Raw genomic sequence first — 6,601 nt, 5'->3', positions numbered from 1 at the left:
ATGGCCCAGGTCTCAGTTGCAGTTTCTGTCGCCTTGGTTGCTCTTGGGTTTTCCTCCTGTTGATTCCCTTGCCATTAGCAACAGCTGAGTTTACTCTGTACTCTGATTGAGACTATACAGTGTCTTTGAAAAACATCTGAGATCAGGGACTTTCAGGCCTACAGAGAAGCTGCCTTCTAGAGCAGAGTCCACTGGTTTTGGCAGTTTCAGATACAGACTGTGGGACGACTTCTGATCTCACCACAGACATGCCGGCAGAGGACCTCCACTCAGGCGGGCGCCTTTCCTATCAACCGGCCCACTGACCCTCCAGGAATGGAAGCCTTGAGTTCTGCCTTTCCCTTTCTCATCCAAATCAAAGGCTGAAGACGCTGCCAGCCGTGATTGATGCCTTTTGTTCCCAGACCAAATTGTTTTTTATAGTCCACCCCCTGCCTCTGCCATCTGCTCCAAGGGGAGCCCGGTCCCCAGGCTTCCTGGACAGCAGCTGCTGTGTGGTGGAGCACACTGAGGAGGGGGAGGGGGAACTGGGGACGGGGAGGACGGGGAGGGAAAGGCCGGAGCAGCTAGCAGATAGGCGGCAGCTAATCCCGCCAACAGCCCCAGCACTGGAATCATAAAAAACCGCCGTTTCTCCCCGATTTGCGCTTCATCGGCGTTTCAGGGCTGAGGTCGGGAACTACTTCTCAAGAGTCTGGCTTCCTTAAGGCTCAAAGTTCCCATCTCCTATCTGCCTTCGCAAACCAACTGTGCTCAGAGAGCGCGAGCATCATGACTCAGGTGGCCTTACAGGCGAGACAAGGACAGCAGGAGCAAAGGATCTGGGAGAGAGAACTCCTCAAGAGTGTAAACCAGCAATGGCAGGTCACCCTAAGCTAGTTTCCGAGTCCTCTGCTGATCACTGTCAAGGTTCACTTTTCCCATTTTGAGGCAACATCACATAGATGACTCAATTAGTGTCCTCTGTTGCTTTGCTAGGAGCTCATTACTCCTCAACATAATCAGGAATGCAGTTGGCTAAGTCTGCTTATATGAATAAGCATCATGGGGCTGACAAGATGGCTCAGCGGGTAAAGGCACTTGCAGCCAAACCTGATGACCTGAGTTTGATCCTTGGGACTCACTGTGGAAGGAGAGAACCAACCAACTTCCTTAAGCGCTCTCCTCTCTCTCTCTCTCTCTCTCTCTCTCTCTCTCTCTCTCTCTCTCTCTCTCACACACACACACACATTTTTTTGTTTTTTGTTTTTTGTTTTTTGTTTTTTTTTTTTCGAGGCAGGGTTTCTCTGCATAGCCCTGGCTGTCCTGGAACTCACTCTGTAGACCAGGCTGGCCTCGAACTCAGAAATCCGCCTGCCTCTGCCTCCCGAGTTCTAGGACTAAAGGCGTGCGCCACCACCACCTGGCCACACACACAATTTTAAGAAGAAAAAATAGTAAACATCTCCCCTATGTAGAAGGATACTTAATAAATCTTAAATAAAGATTGTAGAACCTTGATCCTTCCGGGTAGCCAGAATGGCAACCTCTCTGGACTTTATCTAGTGTTTCTTTTCTTTTTCTTTCTTTCTTTCTTTTTTTTTTATAATTAATTTTTTTATTAGGTATTTTCCTCATTTACATTTCCAATGCTTTCCCAAAAGTCCCCAATACACTCCCCCCACACTCCCCTACCCACCCACTCCCCCTTTTTGGCCCTGGCATTCCCCTGTACTGGGGCATATAAAGTTTGCAAGTCCAATGGGCCTCTCTTTCCAGTGATGGCCGACTAGCCATCTTTTGATACATATGCAGCTAGAGTCAAGAGCTCTGGGGTACTGGTTAGTTCATAATGTTGTTCCACCTATAGGGTTGCAGATCCCTTTAGCTCCTTGGGTACTTTCTCTAGCTCCTCCATTGGGGGCCCTGTGATCCATCCAATAGCTGACTGTGAGCATCCACTTCTGTGTTTGCTAGGCCCCGGCATCGTCTCACAAGAGACAGCTATATTTGGGTCCTTTCAGCAAAATCTTGCTAGTGTGTGCAATGGTGTCAGCGTTTGGAAGCTGATTATGGGATGGATCCCTGGATATGGCAGTCTTTAGATGGTCTATCCTTTCGTCACAGCTCCAAATTTTATCTCTGTAACTCTTTCCATGGGTATTTTGTTCCCAATTCTAACAAGGGGCACAGTGTCCACACTTTGGTCTTCATTCTTCTTGAGTTTCATGCGTTTAACAAATTGTATCTTATATCTTGGGTATTCTAAGTTTCTGGGCTAATATCCACTTATCAGTGAGTACATATTGTGTGAGTTCCTTCGTGATTGTTACCTCACCCAGGATGATGCCCTCCAGGTCCATCCATTTGGCTAGGAATTTCATAAATTCATTCCTTTTAATAGCTGAGTAGTACTCCATTGTGTAAATGTACCACATTTTCTGTATCCATTCTTCTGTTGAGGGGCATCTGGGTTCTTTCCAGCTTCTGGCTATTATAAATAAGGATACTATGAACATAGTGGAGCATGTGACCTTCTTACCGGTTAGAACATCTTCTGGATATATGCCCAGGCCTTTTTCTTTTTTAAAAGATTTATTTATTTATTTTATGTATTCGAGTACACTGTAGCTGTTCAGATGGTTGTGAACCTTCATGTGGTTGTTGGGAATTGAATTCCTCTGCTCGGTCCAGTCAACCCCGCTTGCTCCGGTAGGCCTGCTTGCTCCAGCCCAAAGATTAATGTATTATTATAAATAAGTACACTGTAGCTGTCTTTAGACAAACCAGAAGGGGGCTCCAGATCTCATTACGGGTGGCTGTGAGCTACCATGTGGTTGCTGGGATTTGAACTCAGGTCAGTGCTCTTACCTGCTGAGCCAGCTCACCAGCCCCTATCTAGTGTTTCTGACCCTTGCCAGTGTTAAGAGCATTTCAAGCGGTCATTAGCTTATCTATTTGGTCAGTGCCTTTTGGTGCCATACGATGGTTATACCAGGAGTAGCCTGAAGCCGTCTTTATGTAGGCAGAAGCTTTGGAAATGAACACCTTCCCTCTGTGGTGCAGGCCTTTGTGTCAGCCATGGCTCTCCCCCACCCACAGACTGGACACATGCTAAGCCGGCTGCCCTAGGCTTCCTCATCCCAGTTACGGTGTGGTTGCTGTGAGGATTCCAGATTCCAGTTTAGTTTAGTTTGACCAGTTGTTGCCTTACAGGTGTGGGCTCAATATACAAAGAGCAAACTGTTATTCATTCTTTCAAGCCTTTCAAGGATGGCTAAGAAAGAAAAGACCTACACTTGAGAGAACACAGAATATGTCCTAAATGAAGTCGGGTCATAGTGTTAAGGCCATCATTCCATCAGTGAACTCATAGTTTTGTCCATCTTTCTAAAATGGGTGGAGGAACCCTGCCTCCTTTTATATAGGTTGGTGCACTGATTGCTCTAAGCCCCAGGCACCAGCCTGTTTGATCTGGGTCTTTTGATGGAGTCCAAGTCTTTGCATGTTCTCTGTTCAGACAGCATCATAGGTATCCCAGCTCTGTTCCTTCTGCCTTAGCCTCTTGAATACTGGACTATGGGCCTGAGCCACCACACCAGCTACAGTCTTTTCTTCCCTTTAACATTTCTTTATTTAGTGTGAGTGGTGTGCAAATGTCACAGTGCTATAGAACTCAGCGGGCTATGGAGAATCAGTTTTCTCCTTCTATCCTGAGGACTCTGGGAAACCCTCAAGCCTTCAGGCTTGGTAGCAGGCACCCTCACCCTCTGACCATCACCAGCCCCCCTTTCACTTTTTATTTTCTTATTTACTTTTCTTTCACCTTTTTTCTGTTCCTTTATCCCCTCTTCTTTTCCTTCCTTCCTTCCTTCCTTCCTTCCTTCCTTCCTTCCTTTCTCTCTTCTCTCTCTTTTCTAGAGACAGTGTTTCATGTATCCCAGCACTGCCCAGACTCGACACGCAGCAGCAGATAACCTTGAGCTCCTAGTTCTCCCCGCTCTGCATGCTGGGATTGCAGGAGGGCAGCAGTACCTCTAGGTTATCTGGTACTGTGTTGAGTCCAGGGCTTCCTGCATCCCAGCCCTGCCATGACCTCTACATAGTTGCCCCAAGGCTGTGAAATAAGCGTGTCACAGAGTAGAGGAATGAACACCCTTGTGTATAGGGATATAGCTCAGTTGGCAGAGTTTTCCCAGCAAGCATCAAGCACTGGGTTCAGTACAGAATCACATAAAGCTGGGCATGGTGTCATGCTTGGGAGGGAAAGGCAAAAAGTCCAGCCATTCAAGGCCATTATCTCCTTAGTTATATATCAAGTTCCAGGACAACCTGGAGCTCATGAGAGAAAAAAGCCTGTCTTAAAATAATAAATTATTCATTTTATATATGTGAGTACACTGTAGCTGTCTTCAGACACATCAGAAGAGGGAGGGCATCAGATCTCATTACAGATGGCTGTGAGCCACCATGTGGTTGCTGGGAATTGAACTCATGACCTCTGGAAGAGCAGTCAGCACTCTTAACCACTGAGCCATCTCTCCAGCCCTCAGCCTTTCTTTTCTTTTGTTCTTTCCTTCATTTCTCCCCGCCCCCCCCCCTTTGTTGTTGTTTTAGTCTAGACAGGGTCTTACTATGTAGCTCGGGCTGTCCTGGAACTCACTCTGTAAAACAGGCTATCCTTGAACCTGATCAGAGATCCACCTGCCTCTGCCTCCTAAGTTCTAGAAGTGTACTACCACAGCCAGCTAGCCTGATTTCATTTAGAACCCCAGACTGCCAGCCCAAGAATGGCACCACCAACAATGGGCTAAACCCTCCCCCATTAATCACTAATTAAGAAAATGCCTTATTGAGCTGGAGAGATGGTTCATCGGTTAAGAGCACTGACTGCTCTTCCAGAGGTCATGAGTTCAATTCCCAGCAATCACATGGTGGCTCACAACCATCTGTAATGAGATCTGATGCCCTCTTCTGGTGTGTCTCTAGAAACCAACAGTGTACTCATATATAATAAATAAATCTTTAAGAAGAGAAAATAAAAGAAAATGCCTTACAGCTTGCTTTTATGGAGGCATTTTCTCAACTGGAGTTCCCTTTTCAGATAACTCTAGCTTGTGTCAAGTTAACAAAACTAGCCAGCACAAGTGGTCCCTGCCTATGTCAAGAATCAGAATTAGGGGATATAAAGCTGGGTCAGCTGTTAAAAGCCCTGGCTGGTCGTGCAGAGGACCCAGGTTTGATTCTCAGCACCCATCTAATGTATAGACTGTCTGTAACTCCAGTCCCATGGATCCAGTGCCCTCTTTTGGCTGGGCTCCTTTGGCATCAGGCACTTATTTGGTGCACAGACAATAAGCAAGAAAACACCCATTGTCTTAGTCAGGGTTTCTATTCCTGCACAAAACATCATGACCAAGAAGCAAGTTGGGGAGGAAAGGGTTTATTCAGCTTACAGATTCACATTGCTGTTCATCACCAAAGGAAGTCAGGACTGGAACTCACACAGGGCAGGAAGCAGGAGCAGATGCAGAGGCCATGGAGGGATGTTACATACTGGCTTGCTTCCCCTGGCTTGCTCAGCTTGCTTGCTTATAAAACTCAAGACTACCAGCCCAGGGATGGCACTGATCACTAGTTGAAAAAATGCCTCACAGCTGGATCTCATGGAAGCATTTCCTCAACTGAAGCTCCTTTCTCTGTGATAACTCCAGCCTGTGTTAAGTTGACCCACAAAACTAGCCAGTACCCCCATATACATAAAATTATAAAATGAAAACAAAACCAAAAACTAGGCCTAGTGAGATGGCTCATGGATAAAGTGGTTCTTCTTAAGCACTGGATCCCTAGAACCCCCATCAAGGCCCTTGTGTGAAGCCATGAACTCGAACCTAGGGCTACAGTGACGATCTCATCCCAAGAAGAGTTAAGGCCCATGGCCTTCATCATAACTTTCTTTGGCAAGTGATACAACTCACATAAATTCCTTTGAAATTTGTTCATGTTTGTGTTGATACTTTTTTCAGACTTCATCTGGATTCTCAGACTTTCTATTGGGAGACAACCACTGTTGGACTAGCTGGACCTTAGCCTGTAAGCCACTCTAACAAATTCAAATATATAGATATAATTCTACCATTCCTTTTATCCATTCTGTTTCTCTAGAGAAAGAACCCTGACTAACACACTGCTCATGGCTTCTTGTTACGTTTTCCCTTACCATACCATACTCCCCAGCTTTGATGTAAGGAGACTCAAATATATGATGGGAAGACACATTCTTAGCCTTCACCCAGCCCTGTCCTCCAAACTCTAGAGATTATAGAGTCAACCTGAGGATGCAGGTGAGAGAGAGAGGGGCTCTGGGAGGGATGGGAAATGTAGGGTGCCAAAGACCCAAAAGATCTCACAAAGCTCCCCACTCTGCTGGCCCTGGATTAACCCTTCATTTCTCAGGAAGAGTTGTCCTCGACGCCTTGCTCTCCAGGGGTCTCTTGTGTTAATCTATGGAAATGACCAACTGAGTGTGAACGTGAATGGTTTTGTTTTGCAAAACAAAGTTGGTAAAAGCGCCTCTTGCTGACTGACTGAATGCTGTCATCAACCCCATTCGTGCCACCAA

Source organism: Mus caroli, unplaced genomic scaffold (genome assembly GCF_978045245.1).
Source record: "Mus caroli unplaced genomic scaffold, Mus_caroli_1 scaffold_19, whole genome shotgun sequence".
Lineage (NCBI taxonomy): Eukaryota > Metazoa > Chordata > Mammalia > Rodentia > Muridae > Mus > Mus caroli.
This window is presented reverse-complemented; position numbering follows the sequence as displayed.